Here is a 15,316-nt window from a genome sequence, read left to right on the forward strand (position 1 = left end):
TGCAATGGTAAAAATGTGTTCACCCCTCGGGGAACTGAACCACATTGACACACATGAACACACACAGACATATACACCGAGAGTGACAGCGGGCTAGGGTTTGTCCCTGAGGACTGGCAAACTCTAAGAAAGCAAGGATGCCACTAAATTGCTCAGCTTTGTTCCATTTCTGACTGCAAATTCTGTGAATGCTTATGGATGGGCAGAAAAGAAGGAACACAGAAGTGAAACAGGAAAAACAGACGGGAGTGTTTGCAAGGTTCTGACTCCATTTAGCCAATAATTAATTCTGTAGGCACCAAAAGGAAGGAACACTGAGCAGTGCAATCAGCAGGATGCGAATCTGCATGGGCAAATCCCAGTGGAGTTCGAATCCATCGGCTTAATCACTCAGCCATGACTGGAGACCTTACACTGGTATAAATGTTGTTCATGTAAAATCATGGAATTGTTGCAGCAGAGAATGAGAGAATTCAGTCCCGCCTATTCGCAGTCACCCTGCAATTCCGACAACCTCCCTTGTTCCTCCTACCAAGACGAACCACGTCATATGTCAAATTACCAGAGCCTATGCTAAGGGATTTGATGAAACGTCTGAAAGGACGAACCAACTGAAACTTTGGCAGTGATGAGATTCAAATCCACAACTCGATAAAAGCTGCAGCCTAAATCGGCCACTCAAACACTCTACTGCTGGCAATATGTTAGTAACCATTGCCTTGAGTGGTATTGGTGCTGAATAAGAACATAACAAGTAGCAGCAGAAATAGACCATTTTGTCGCTTGAGCCCCTCACAGTTCCAAAAAATCAGAGCCAAGGCAACACCACATCGTGAGGCCATTCAGCCCGGGTCAGAGGAACATCGGCCTTTCAGGTCTTTGATCCTGCTCCGCCATTCAATAAGATCATAGCTAATCTTGTGGTCTCAACTCAACTTTCCTGTCTGTCTGTCCATTCCGTCCCCCGCCCCCCATAGTCCTTGACTCACTTGTCTATCAAAAATCTGTCTAATTCTGCCTTGAATAAATTCAATGACCCGGCCCCCAATGCTTCTTGGGTAACATTCCTCACACCAAGGACACTCTGAGAAAAGAAAAAAAAACTCTTCATCTTCGTCTGAAATGGGAGACCTCTTACTCTTCTGGAAACTAACTCACCTGGTCCCATTCCCCTGCCCTTTCCCTGGACATGCTGCAGGTTTTGGTCCAATTCCCTCTTGAAATCCACGACTGAATCTGCCTCCCCCAAACGCTCTATCTAACCCAGCCGCCGGCTCCATCCCTTCCCGCTCCCCGGAGAGTTTCTCACCCATATAAGCAGCTGCCGCACCACTTGGTGCAACCCCGAGATCGGGAGTTTCTTGTTGAGAGTTTGATGACTCCACTAGATATTCGTGAAGCCTCATCATCCACGCAGCCGCCGTCATTCCTCGCCACCACTCGGCCCCTCCATTCCACCCCAAGCACTCGGCCGCCTTTAGCCCTCCCCACGCACTTATCCTCCCTTTGCTCCCTTGCCACTCGGCCCCTTCATTCCTCTCCACCCACCGGCTCCATTCACTCGCGTCGACATTCTGTTGCTCAGTTCAAGTTAGACCCCGCAATGCGCATGCTCCTTGCAGAGTCCGGTATTGCGCCTGTGCGGGGAAATCTTGCACTGAGGATAGGGCACATTCTACCCCCCGCAGCGAAGGCTGGGTAGGAGCACCGCCTTTGAAAGATCACGTGGTTGAATAGAAAATTATGTTTTGTGATCCAAAGACAATGAAGCCATTTGGCCAATATGTACACTTATTTTTTTTAAAATCACACGTTCACTTCAGCTGCTAAGACTCCAATTGGTTCACATGCAACTGTTGGGGTTTGTTCTGCTGTTGGTTACTCCCAGAACAGAACTGTGGTGGAGGTTTTAAGTCTGGGAAGCCCCATCTAATGTCGCACCTTCATGACCTCCTTCTTCTCTGTGGGGAGGTAGGATCCTTTCCACAGGACACGTGTGATTGAAGAATGATCACAATATACAAAAGGAAAGGTGACAGAGGAGATTGCAGGGACATCTCACTCCTCAGCATCACAGGGACGACCTTCACTAGGGCCAGGCTTAAAACACTCCATCTACTTGCAGACCGAGTGTATCCAGAAGCACAGTGCAGTTTCTGTGCTGGCAGATCGACTGTGGACATGATCTCCTCCATACGCTCGGCCCCGCCCCCTTCCTATTGGCCAGAGAGTCACAGAGAGAAACAGCAGAGAAACAGGCCCTTCGGCCCATCGTGGCTGTGCCAGCCATAAAGCACCTGTCTATTCTAATCCCATTTTCCAGCACTTGGCCCCTAAACCTGTAAGCTGTGGCATTTCAGGTGTTCATCTAAATCTTCTTAAATGTTGTTGCCTCTACAACCCCCTCAGGCAGTGAGCACCCTCTTGGTGAAAAAAAATCCTCAAATGCCCTCTAAACCTCCTGCCCCTTACCTTAAATCGATGATCCCTGGTTATTGACACCCCTGCTAAGGGGAAATGCTTCTTCACTTCCACCCTATTTATGCCCCTCATAATTTTGTATACCTCTACCAGGTCCCTCCTCAGCCTTCTCTGCTCTTAGTAAAACAACCCTAGCCTATCCAGTCTCTGTTCATAGCTGAAACTCTCCAGCCCAGGCTACATCCTGGTGAATCTCCTCTGCACCTCTCCAGTGCAGCCGGTGAGGCTGGAGCTGGAGCCAGAGATGCTGTCAATCACTCCCCGGTCATTTTGAGCTGGAGCAAGAGCTGTGCGGAAACCCTAGGATGTGGGTGGGGAGGATTCAGAAACACCCACTGGAGGCAGGAAACTCCCAATAAGAACCTGCAGCTCTGGGGCTTTTCACCATGAACAGGCCCAGGTTAACAGCAGCCATCTTGATTCAGCAGCGAGCTTTGCGCATGCCCGGCTATCCAGGAGAAAGGTGATTCAATCATTGATTTTATTCTCACTCTGCACACAGGGGTTTGAGAACTGAACTGAACCAGAGCAGATGGAGGGAGAAAACTGGGAGTGGAGGAAATATATGGGGGAGATGGTATGATGGGTTTGGAATTTAGCACAGGAAATGGGCGTGTGTTTGGGCCAAGGGTTCGCAGCTTTGGGAAATGAGAAAGTAAAAACAAGAATTGTCTGCTCTGAATTCCTATGCTGTACTTACAGTGATTACTTTTGTAAACTCTCTTTACAGGTCTTAGAAAGGAAGGTTTTGGAGATGTGCACTGAAACTAAACATCTTGGTTGAGCCAATTGGTTATTCAGAACCTGAATACTATCAATGTTTGAAGGTGGAAGGGAAAACGTTCGTCTGTTTTGTCTCCAAGAAAATAATTGAAACATAAATGTGACTGGACAAGCAGAGACACATATACCCGAGTGAGTATGTTTCAGTGCACTGACTGTGGAAGGAGCTTTAACCAGTTACACAGCCTGAAAAAACATCACACCATTCACAGCAGAGAGAAACTGTCACCTGTTCTGTGTGTGGACAAGGTTCCAATTGATCGGCTCAACTGTAGAAACACAAAGACCATGGAAAAACCTTGGAAATGTGAGGACTGTGGTAAAGGATTCATTTATCCATCCCGGCTGGAATACCATCGACGCAGTCACACTGGGGAGAGGCTGTTCACCTGATCCAAGTGTGGGAAGAGATTCACTCAGAAAACCTCCCTGATGTTACACCAGAGAATTCACACTGAGGAGAGGCCCTTCAGCTGCACTTACTGTGGGAAGAGGTTCAGGTATTCATCCACCCTCACTTCACACCAGCGAGTTCACACTGGGGAGCGACCGTTCACCTGCTCGATGTGTGGGAAGGGATTCACTCAGTCAGCCAGCCTGCTGAATCACCAACGAATTCACACTGGGGAAAAGCAATTCACCTGCTCTGTGTGTGGGGAGGGTTTCACTCGGTCATCCAGTCTTTGGTCACACCAGCAAATTCATACTGGGCATTCATCCACACTCGTTGTACACCAACGTACTCACACTGGGGAGAGACCGTTCACCTGCTCCATTTTTGGGAAGGGATTTGCTCGATTATTCAGCCTCCAGTTACACCAGCGAATTCATACTGAGGAGAGTCCATTCAGGTGCAGTACCCGTGGAAAGAGTTTCAGACAGTCATCTGTTCTCATTGAACACCAACGAATTCACACTGAGGAGAAGCCGTTCAGCTGCACTTCCTGTGGAAAGAGGTTCAGACATTCTTCCGCCCTCACTGTACACCAGTGCACTCACACTGGGGAGAGGCTGTTCACCTGCTCTGTGTGTGGGAAGGGATTCACTCAGTCATTTGACCTGGTGAGACACCAGCGGCTTCACACCGGGGAGAGACCGTTCACCTGCTCCGAGTGTGGGAAGGGATTTGCTCAGTTATCCAGCCTTCAGTCACACCAGTGAATTTACACTGAGGAGAGTCCATTCAGCTGCACTACCTGTGGAAAGAGTTTCAGACAGTCATCTAAGCTGACTGTACACCAGCGAGTTCACATTGAGGAGAGACCATTCACCTGCTCCGTGTGTGGAAAAGGATTCACAAGGTCCTCCAATCCTGCGGACTCACCAGCGAATTCATAAGTGACTGCGGGGTTGGATTCTGCGGTTACTGCTTCTGTTAATCACGTCCAGGATTGATAGTCGGACAATAATTAGGTTTGTTCCTGCTGATGTTAACAGCCGTACAACTGGCTGTAGTTTAATATTCTGGATCTGTCACTGATTTTTCTGGACTGCAGTGTCCCTTTTTAAAAGCACCATCTGTAATATTATCCCTTTATTCAAGAACTCATGACAGGAACACGTTTATAATAAAACTATTAATTTTTACTTCAATCCTAAATTTATCTTTGGAGCAAAGTCTACAATTCAGTGTCTGAGAGGTTCCACTGATTAACATCTCCAATTAGAGAGTGCTGATTAATCCTTGCTGACAATTCTTACTGACTTGTCCATTCTTCACAGTGACACCTCCGTTATGTAATTAAATTATCAAGGAAGATAAACAAAATAGTGAAGTATTTTACAGGCACATCGATAAAAGCTTCATTAGTCAACATTGATGTTGCTGAATCTTGGAAGTCGCTGAGTTCACTCATTTCTGACACAGCAGCAGCAACATTTGGGAAAGGTGGAACCCACAACAAAGACTGGTTTGAGACCCAGTCAGCAGAGATGAATCTGTCATTGGAACAAAAAGCAAAGCCTACCTGATTGCAACATAAACCCAACAGCTAGAGAATTATGTAACTTGAAAGTAGCCAAGACAGTTGTTTAAAGGCAGGGAGATACTTTGCAAATAAACACTGGATCAGCCCAGATCATGAAATCCAAACTGCCTGTGACAATGGAAATCTACGTGCTGTGTATGATGGGATCAGGAGGGCGCTTGGTCCGACCATCACCAAATGGATGGTGAAGCACCTACTGACAGAAGTAAACAGATGTCCCGCTGGGTTGAACTTTACTGTGAGCTGTACTCCCCTGAGAAGGACATCTCCCAGTCTCCGTTTGACTCTCTCCTGCAGCTTCCGGTCATGGTTGAGTTGGATGAGGAGCCCTCATCACTTGAGCTCGAAAAGGCCATTGATTGTTTAGCAAGCAGAAAGACACCCGGCAAGGATGGAATTCCAGCTGAACTGCTCAAGCCTGGGAAGCCCCATCTAATGTCACAGCTTCATGAGCTCCTCCTTCTCTGTTGGAAGGTAGCATCCATTCCACAGGACACGTGTGATTGAAGAATTATCACAATATACTAAAAGAAAGGTGACAGGGGAGATTGCAACAACTACAGGGACATCTCACTCCTCAGCATCACAGGGACGACATTCACTAGGGGCAGGCTTAAAAGACTCCATCTAATTGCAGACCGAGTGTATCCAGAAGCACAGTGCGGTTTCTGTGCTGGCAGATCTACAGTGGACATGATCTTCTCCATACGCCAGCTACAAGAGAAGTGAACAATTGGGATTTAATCTAAAATGCTGCCAGCTTCTGTGCTGAGAAAAGTGAAAGGTTATAATTACTGAGTGAAAGTGAACCTTTAAGTATGAATCACAAGGAACTTGTACAATTGTAAAAATCATCGAAAAGTTGGATTCCCTAAAGATAAGCTTCAGCCTTGAGGTTATGATCCGGAGCTCACAAGCTGTGGGAAGCTCCACCCTCTTTAATTCTTTTCAGTCTCGAAAGGTTGAAGCTCCTTTTGCCTGTGAAAGTGAACTTTTTCAGTTTTATTTTTCTTCAATTTTATTACCGTCATTTGGAAAAGTGCCTGAAGAAAGAAGAGAAAAAAAACATTTGTGAAAAGCTGAGAAAAATATCAAAAGAATTGGAAAAACAAAAATTGAAATGGGGTTTGGTTCATCCTTGATCTGAAAATGGAGTTACATAAAGTTGACACAAGTGTGCACATTTGAGAATGTTTCTTCAGCTCCTTTGCTAACAAGCTGAGAAGTTAACCCTTTCCACTGACAGTATGGTGACAATTTAAACAAAAGCCTTTGCTTTTTAAAGACTTGGCTTCATCCCATTTGTTATCATTCAAGACAAAGTGCCTGAGAACGGGAGAAATGGGGGTGATCTGCAGTCTGATTGCAAGTACTTTGATCTACAAGCACCATATTATGTGAGTATTAAATGAGACAGTAAAATTCCTCCAGCGCTCCTGAATGAGATCGTATGGTAAGTAATGGAATTACGTATTTAGAATAAAAGAAAAAATCACACCCCCAGTTGGGAAATGGAATAATTCACCTGGGTATAGTGCAATGGAATAGTTCAAACTGATATACCTGCAAATTCTAGTGAAAGTCAGGAAACTCGCAGTAGATGCGACCAGTAAACATGGATTTCTCTTAGTGATGTTTCTGTCCTTGCCTCTGTATTTAAAAGAAACTGAATTTGATAGTCTGGTCACTATCCAAGGCATCAAAACCATGCAGGGTTAGATCAGCAAAGATCCTCAGACAGACACCCCATTGATATTTTGATAACATCACCTGAGAGGCTAAGAGTAGCTTGCATAGGTTCGCACATGCATGATATTGGGATACAGCATGAGTGTGCAGATGTGATATGTTCCATGTGGTGGTAATTAACATGTGGAAATGCACGGTGACCCTGCAATGAAGAACAGGTCCCAGACATGCTCAGCTACTTGACAACAGAACAACATGAAATGATTATTGTGGAAAATTGAATGAGACATTTTAAATAATCAAGACATTAACACACACTCCATAGAGAAACTAACTATAAAACAATCAGCATTGAATTAAACACACTGGTACCTATCAGAGGGAATGAAGTTAAATTGAAGGGGGAAATAGAATCTGGATTTAGAAAATATCCACAAGGTGGGATGCAGGTGAACAGAGAGCTGGAGAATCTTTAAAGTCCGTGCATGAACTTTTGTTTGAACCAGATGTACTTACGACATGCTAGTAATTTAGAATTGTGAGAGATGATCGGCAGGTGGGGAGGATGAATCTAAGTCCATGGTTATCACATTTTAGTGGAAAAGTTTTCACATTTACTCTTGGTGGCAGCTCAAGGGTTTGTGTTGCTGATTCTGATCATTCTAGTAGCTTTAGTATGTTATCTACGGATTGTCATCAAGAAATTAGGAAAAGAGGCTCGGAGCTTAGAAATAGTGAGGTTAGTCAGAAATCAGCTGTGAGAAATCAATAAGGATTTTCCCTTCACAAGCTGGGGAGATCTGTGAGAAATCACTGTCTAATAACCTTATAAAATCTGCAGAAATGTATTGAATATTATAGGAATAGCTCTCCCCTCTCGCTTAGGAATAAAGATTCCTGGCTTGACAAACATATCCCAATGTTACTTCATAGGGATGGACTCGGTAGTTAGGGAACAGAATTTGTACTGGTGAATGAAGACAATGGCTTTGATCTTCCCAATTCTTAAAAGGAGCAAATTTCTGCTCATCCAGTACTGAATGTGGGATAAACTGTTTGATAATATAGTAACAGTGGAGGAATGGAGAGGGATGGTGGTGAGGGAGAGCTGGGCTTTGTCCGTTTACATGGGAAAACTAACACGGTGCTTTTTGGATGATGTCACCTCGTGACTGCACTTGTGTTGAATAAGGTTCCTTGATAGCCTGAACCCAGTCCCACAGTGAAAACATTTGAACGGTCTCTCATCTGTGTGAACACGTTGATGGGACATCAGAATTTTACAGCACGGAAAGAGGCCTTTTGGCCCATCGTATCCACTCTGGTCATCAAGCCCCGATCTACTCTCATCCCATCTTCCAGCACTTGGCCCGTAGCCGTGTAAGCTGTGGTGTTTCAAGTGCTCATCTAAATAGTTCTTAAATGTTGTGAGGGTTCTTGCCTCTATCACCCTTTCAGGCAATGAGTTCCAGACTCCAACCACTCTCTCAGTGAAAAAAAGTGTTCCTCAAATCCCCTCTAAAACTCCTGCCCCTTCCCTTAAATCTATGCCCCCTGGTTATTGACCCCTCCACTAAGGGGAAAAGTTTATTCCTATCCACCCTATCTATGCCGCTCACAATCTGGTACACCTCTATCAGGAACCCCCCTCAGTCTTCTCTGCTGTAAGGAAAACAACCCCAGCCTATCGAGTCTCTCTTCACAGCTGAAACTCTCCAGCCCAGGCAACATCCTGGTGAATCTCCTCTGCACCCTCTCCAGTGCAATCACATCCTTCCTGTAGTGTGGCGACCAGAACTGCACACTACTCCAGATGTGCCCGAACTATATTATTTTATACAGCTCCCTGCTCTTATATTCAATGCCTCGATTAATAAAGGCAAGTATCCCATTTGCCTTCTTAACCACCTTATCTACCTGTCCTGCTGCCTTCAAGGGTTTATGGACATGCAAACCAAGGTCCCTCTGATCCTCTGTACTTCCTAGGGTCCTACCATTCATTGTGTATTCCCTTGCCTTGTTAGTCCTCCCAAAACACATCGTCTCATACTTTTTGGGATTAAATTCCATTTGCCACTGTTCTGCCCATCTGACCTGCCCGTTTACTTCATCCTGTAGTCTAAGGCTTTCCTCCTCGCTATTTACCACACCATCAATTTTTGTGCCATCTGTGAACTTAGTGATCATGCCTCCTACATTCATGTCTAGATCATTAATGTACACTACAAACAGCAAGGGACCCAGCACCGAACCCTGCAGTATGCCACTGGACACAGGCTTCCAGTCACAAAAACAACCTTTGACTGTCACCACCTGCCTCCTGACACTGAGCCAATTTTGGATCCCACTTCTTGATCAGTCTCCCATGCGAGACCTTGTCAAAAGCCTTATAGAAGTCCATGTAGACTACAGCAGTTGAACTACCCTCATCTACACACCGAGTCACCTCCTCGAAAAATTCAAATTTATTAGACATGATCTCTCCCTGACAAAGCCATGCTGACTATCCCTGATTAATTCTGTCCCTTAGAATGTTTTCCAAAAGTTTCCCTAAGACTGATGTTAGACTCACTGGCCAATAGTTCCCTGGTTTATCCTTCCCACTCTTCTTGAATAATGATACCACATTAGCTGTCCTCCAGTCCTCTGGCACCTCTACTGTGGCCAGAGAGGATTTGAAAATTAATGTCAGGGCCCCTGCAATCTCCTCTCTTGCCTCCCACAGCACCTGGGACACATCTCATCTGGGCCTGGGGATTAATCCACTTTTAAGGCCCAATAAATACCTTCTCCCTCTCAATGCTAAGTTGTCCAAGTATATCACAGTCCTCCTCCCTGATTTCTATATCTACATCGTCCTTCTGTATAGTTAATACAGATGCAAAGTACTCATTTAAAACCTCACCTACATCTTCCAGCTCCTCACACAGATTGCCACTTTGGTCCCTTATGGGCCTTACTTTTTCCCTGGTTATCCTCTTGTCCCAAATATACTTACAAAATGCCTTTGGATTTTAACTTATTTTACCCAGCGGTATTTTTCATGCCCCTCTTCACTCTCCTAATTCTTTTTTTTAAGTAGCCCCCTGCACTTTCTATACTCCTCAAGGGCTCCCGCTGTTTTGAGCCTCGGTATCTACCACAAGCTTCCCTTTTTTTCCCTTATTTAATCCTGTAAATTCCGCAACATCCAGGTTTCTCTGGACTTGTTGGTCTCACCCTTCACCTTTATGGAAACATGTTGGCCCTGCACTTTCTCTGACTCCTACTGCTCTGATGTAGATTTTGTTACAAATAGCTGCTCCCAGTCCACTTTGGCCAGATCCTGTCTTATCATATTAAAATTGGCCTTCCCCCAATTCAGAACCTTTATTTCCGGTCCATCTTTGTCCTTTTCCATGTCTACCTTAAATCGAACTGAGTTATGGTCACAAAAATAAAAACAAAAAGCTAAAAGCTACTGCGGATGCTGGAAATCCAAAACAAAAACAGAATTACCTGGAAAAATTCAGCAGGTCTGGCAGCATTGGCGGAGAAGAAATCAGTTAACGTTTCGAGCCTTCATGGCCCTTCGGCAGAACTGGAGCATAGTTAGAAGAAGGGAGAAATATAAATTGGTTTAAGGTGGGTGGGGGGGGGGGTGGCGGGGAGAGACACATTGAGGGTGTGGTGTGGTGATTGTGGAGATGAGCAGATAATCACACCCCGCTTCCTGTAAAGACTCCATCCCATTCTCTCAGTTCCTTCGCCTCCGTCGCATCTGTTCTGATGACGCTACCTTCAAAAACAGTTCCTCTGACATGTCCTCCTTCTTCCTTAACCGAGGTTTTCCATCCACGGTCGTTGACAGGGCCCTCAACCGTGTCCGGCCCATATCCTGCGCATCCTCCCTCACGCCTTCTCCTCCTTCCCAGAAACATGATAGGGTCCCCCTTGTCCTCACTTATCACCCCACCAGCCTCTGCATTCAAAGGATCATCCTCCGCCATTTCCGCCAACTCCAGCATGATGCCACCACCAAACACATCTTCCCTTCACCCCCCTGACGGCATTCCGTAGGGATCGTTCCCTCCGGGACACCCTGGTCCACTCCTCCATCACCCCCTACTCCTCAACCCCCACTTATGGCACCTCCCCATGCCCACGCAGAAGATGCAACACCTGCCCCTTCACTTCCTCTCTCCTCACCGTCCAAGGGCCCAAACACTCCTTTCAAGTGAAGCAGCATTTCACTTGCATTTCCCCTAACTTAGTCTACTGCATTCGTTGTTCCCAATGCGGTCTCCTCTACATTGGAGAGACCAAACGCAAACTGGGCAACCATTTTGCGGAACACCTGCGGTCTGTCCGCAAGAAAGACCCAAACCTCCCTGTCGCTTGCCATTTTAACACTCCACCCTGTTCTCTTGCCAACATGTCTGTCCTTGGCTTGCTGCATTGTTCCAGTGAAGCCCAACACAAACTGGAGGAACAGCACCTCATCTTCCGACTAGGCACTTTACAGCCCTCCGGGCTGAATATTGAATTCAACAACTTTAGATCTTAAACTCCCCCTCCCCCCATCCCCACCCCGTTTCTTTCCCCCCCACCCCCAGCTTTTTTTTTCAATAATTTATATAGATTCTTCTTTCCCCACCTATTTCCATTATTTTTAAATCTAAAACTAAAACCTTTAGTCTTTCCACCCCACCCCCACTAGAGCTGTACTTTGAATATCCTGTCTTCCATTCTTAATTAGCACTTTTCTCAGACAAATACCACCACCTTCAACACCTCTTTGACCCTTTTGTCTGTGACATCTTTTGATTATCTGCTCATCTCCACAATCACCATACCACACCCTCAATGTGTCTCTCCCCACCCCCCCACCACCCCCCCCCCCCCCCCCCCCCCCCACCCACCTTAAACCAATTTATATTTCTCCCTTCTTCTAACTATGCTCCAGTTCTGCCGAAGGGCCATGTAGGCTCGAAACGTTAACTGATTTCTTCTCCGCCGATGCTGCCAGACCTGCTGAGTTTTTCCAGGTAATTCTGTTTTTGTTTTGAGTTATGGTCACTATCACTGAAATGCTCCCTGACTGACACTTCTACCACTTGCCCAACCTTGTTCCCTAAAAGCAGGCCAAGCACCGGCCCCTCTCTTGTAGGGCTTTCAATGTGCTGGCTTAAAAAGCTCTCCTGGATACATTTTAAGAATTCAGCCCCCTCTAAGCCTTTCACACTTTGTCTATCCCAGTTAATATTGGGGAAGTTTAAATCCCCTACTATTATTACCCTTTTTTTTTACACTTCTCTGAGATTTGCCTCCATATTTGGCCTTCTATCTCTCCCTGACTGTTTGGGGGTCTATAGTACACTCCCAACAATGTTATTGCCCCCCTTTTTGTTTTAAGTTCTACCCACATGGCCTCATTTAAGAAACCTTCTAAGATACCATCCCCCCTTACTGCAGTAATTGATTCCTTGATCAATATTGTGACACCACCACCCTTTTTACAACACCCCCCCTGCACCCCCTCTTCTTTCACCTGAAGATTCTATACCTCGGAATATTGAGCTGCTAATCCTGCCCCTCTCTCAACCATGTCTCTGTGATAGCAATGATATCATGTCTCCATGTTAATCAACATCCTCAACTCATCTGCCTTACAACACTCCTTACATTAAAATAAATGCCATCCAGCCTTGCTATGTTCCCTTGTGCCTTAACTTGATGGTGTACACTCTACCTTCCAGACTGACTTGTTTTTTTCTTATATCCCTGTCTGTACATCACCCCCTACTATACCTCTACTCAGTATCCCACCCCGGTGCCAAATTAGTTTATACCCCCACCAACAGCACTGGCAAACCTCCCCGCTAGGTTCCCCACACCTTTTAAAGCACTTCTCACACCCTGGTCATTCAAAAGGTCTCTCGCCAGTGTGAATGGTGTCCCAGCAGGTGGGATGATGTGCTGAACCTCTTACCACACTGAGCAACTGAACTCCGCAGTGTGAATTCACTGTGTTTCAGGTCAGTCCAGGATAGAAATTGAGGTGAAACAAACATTTCTCTGGGTTTGAGTTTGCTGTGTGTAAATCCTCCCCTTCTAACCCCCTGTAAAAGGAGTTTCCAAAGACTCGGTGTAAACTGGGCTCCGGGAGTTTCTAATCGGGGTTTGGAGTCCTACACCGGGTGTTTGTGAATCCTCCCAGTCCATCCTCCGGCTCCATTCCTCTCCTGCACTCAGCACTTTCTTAACCACTGGACTTTCAACCCGACCGCCTTAATCCAGATCCCACACTGCGCATGCTCCACTCCCAGCCCGGCTCCGCCCCTCATTCACTCCGATTAGTTGGAGGACCAGCCTGTCCTGCACGGTCCTCCAGCCCTGCCCCCTCTTCCTATTGGTCCGGAGGTGCCGTCAATCATTTGGTGTCCGAATATGTGCAGACCGTGGAGAAAGACGGGAAGAGAGCTCGAGCCCCGGGTTCGCTCGGAGTTGCGGGAAAAGGCCCGAGTTCACGGCCGCCATCTTTATAGGGGCAATGTCGTGATGGACGCATGCGCGACCTCTATTGCTATTGTGTATGGTCGGTCAGCGGGTTTCAAGTTTAATGAAGTGGATGGTCAAACATATTGTTATCTCCAGTTGTACAAATTTGTTAAAAATATACGAAAAAAATTGTGCAAAACTCTGTTTGGATTTCAGCACAGGGAGGAGGGAGAGTGTGTGGGACGGGGATTTGCAGCTTTGTCAGAACGAGAGAGGAAGAAATGTTCCAGAGAAACTAGGATTGTTTGTTCTGAATTTCTACCCTGCACTGACAGTGATGACTTTTGAAAACTCCTTTTACAGGGTATTGGAAGGGGAGGACTTGCAGACGGGAAACTCAAACCAAACATCACATCAAGATCTGACAGAGTCACTCGATTCATCAGGACCTGAATATCATCAGCCTATGAATGTGGAAGGAGAAATGTTTGTCTGTTCTGTCTGCGGGAAAAGATTTCAAACATCAGTGTGACTGGGAAAGCACCAAGACACACACACACCCGAGTGAGAGTGTTCCAGTGAACTGACTGTGGAAAGAGCTTTAACCAGTTACACAGCCTGAAATAACATTGCACCATTCCAGTGGGGAGAAACTGTACACGTGTTCTCTGTGTGGACGAGGCTTCAACTGATCATCCAATCTGGAGAGACACAGGGATACCAGCACCATGGAGAAACCGTGGAAATGTGAGGAATGTGAGAATGGATTGAATTACCCATCTCAGCTACAAAAGCATCAGCGCTGTCATACTGGGGTGAGGCCGTTCACCTGCTCTGAGTGTGGTAAGGGTTTCACTCAGTCAGCCAACCTGCAAGCACATCAGCGTATTCACACAGGAGAGAGACCATTCACCTGCTCTGAGTGTGGGACAGGATTCACTAAGTCATTTGACCAGCTGAGACACTGGCGGGTTCACATTGGAGAGAGGCCATTCACCTGCTTTGAGTGTGGGAAGGGTTTCACTCAGTCATCTGACCTCCTGAGACACCAGCGAGTGTACAGTGGGGAGAGGCCGTTCACCTGCTCCGAGTGTGCGAAGGGATTCACTCAGTCATCCAACCTGCTTATACACCAGCGGTTTCACACTGGAGAGAGGCCGTTCACTTGCTCAGAGTGTGGGAAGGGATTCACTCAGTTATCCCACCTGCTGGTGCACCAGCTTTGTCACACTGGAGAGAGGCCATTCACCTGCTCCGAGTGTGGGAAGAGATTCATTCGGTCATCCCACCTGCGAACACACCAACAAATTTACACTGGGGAGAGGCTGTTCACCTGCTCTGAGTGTGGGAAGGGATTCACTCAGTCATCCGACCTGTGGAGACACCAACGAGTTCACACTGGGGAGAGGCCGTTCACTTGCTCCGAGTGTGGGACGGGATTCACTCATTCATCTGACACCAGCGGATTCACACTGGGAGAGACCGTTCACCTGTCCTGTATGTGGGAAAGGATTCACTGCGTCCTCTGCACTGCTGAAGCACCAGCAAATTCACACTGAGGAGAGGCCGTTCAGCTGTACTTCCTGTGGAAAGAAATTCAGGTCTTCAGCCCAGCTCAAAGCACACCAGCGAGTTCACACTGGGGAGAGACCATTCACCTGCTCTGAGTGTGGGAAGAAATTCACTCACTCATCCCAACTGCAGAGACACCAGCGAGTTCATAGGTGACAGCAGGGGTTGGATTCTGCCATTATTGCTGCTGTTAATCACATCCAGGACTGAACCATGTTCATTCTGACAGTTGGGGTTTATTTCTGCTGATGTTAATAATCCCTGTAACTGGGCTGAAGTTTAATATTCTGGACCTAAAGCTGATTGTGTTCTCGGGGATGCAG

Source organism: Cetorhinus maximus, chromosome 23, assembly GCF_964194155.1.
Source record: "Cetorhinus maximus chromosome 23, sCetMax3.hap1.1, whole genome shotgun sequence".
Lineage (NCBI taxonomy): Eukaryota > Metazoa > Chordata > Chondrichthyes > Lamniformes > Cetorhinidae > Cetorhinus > Cetorhinus maximus.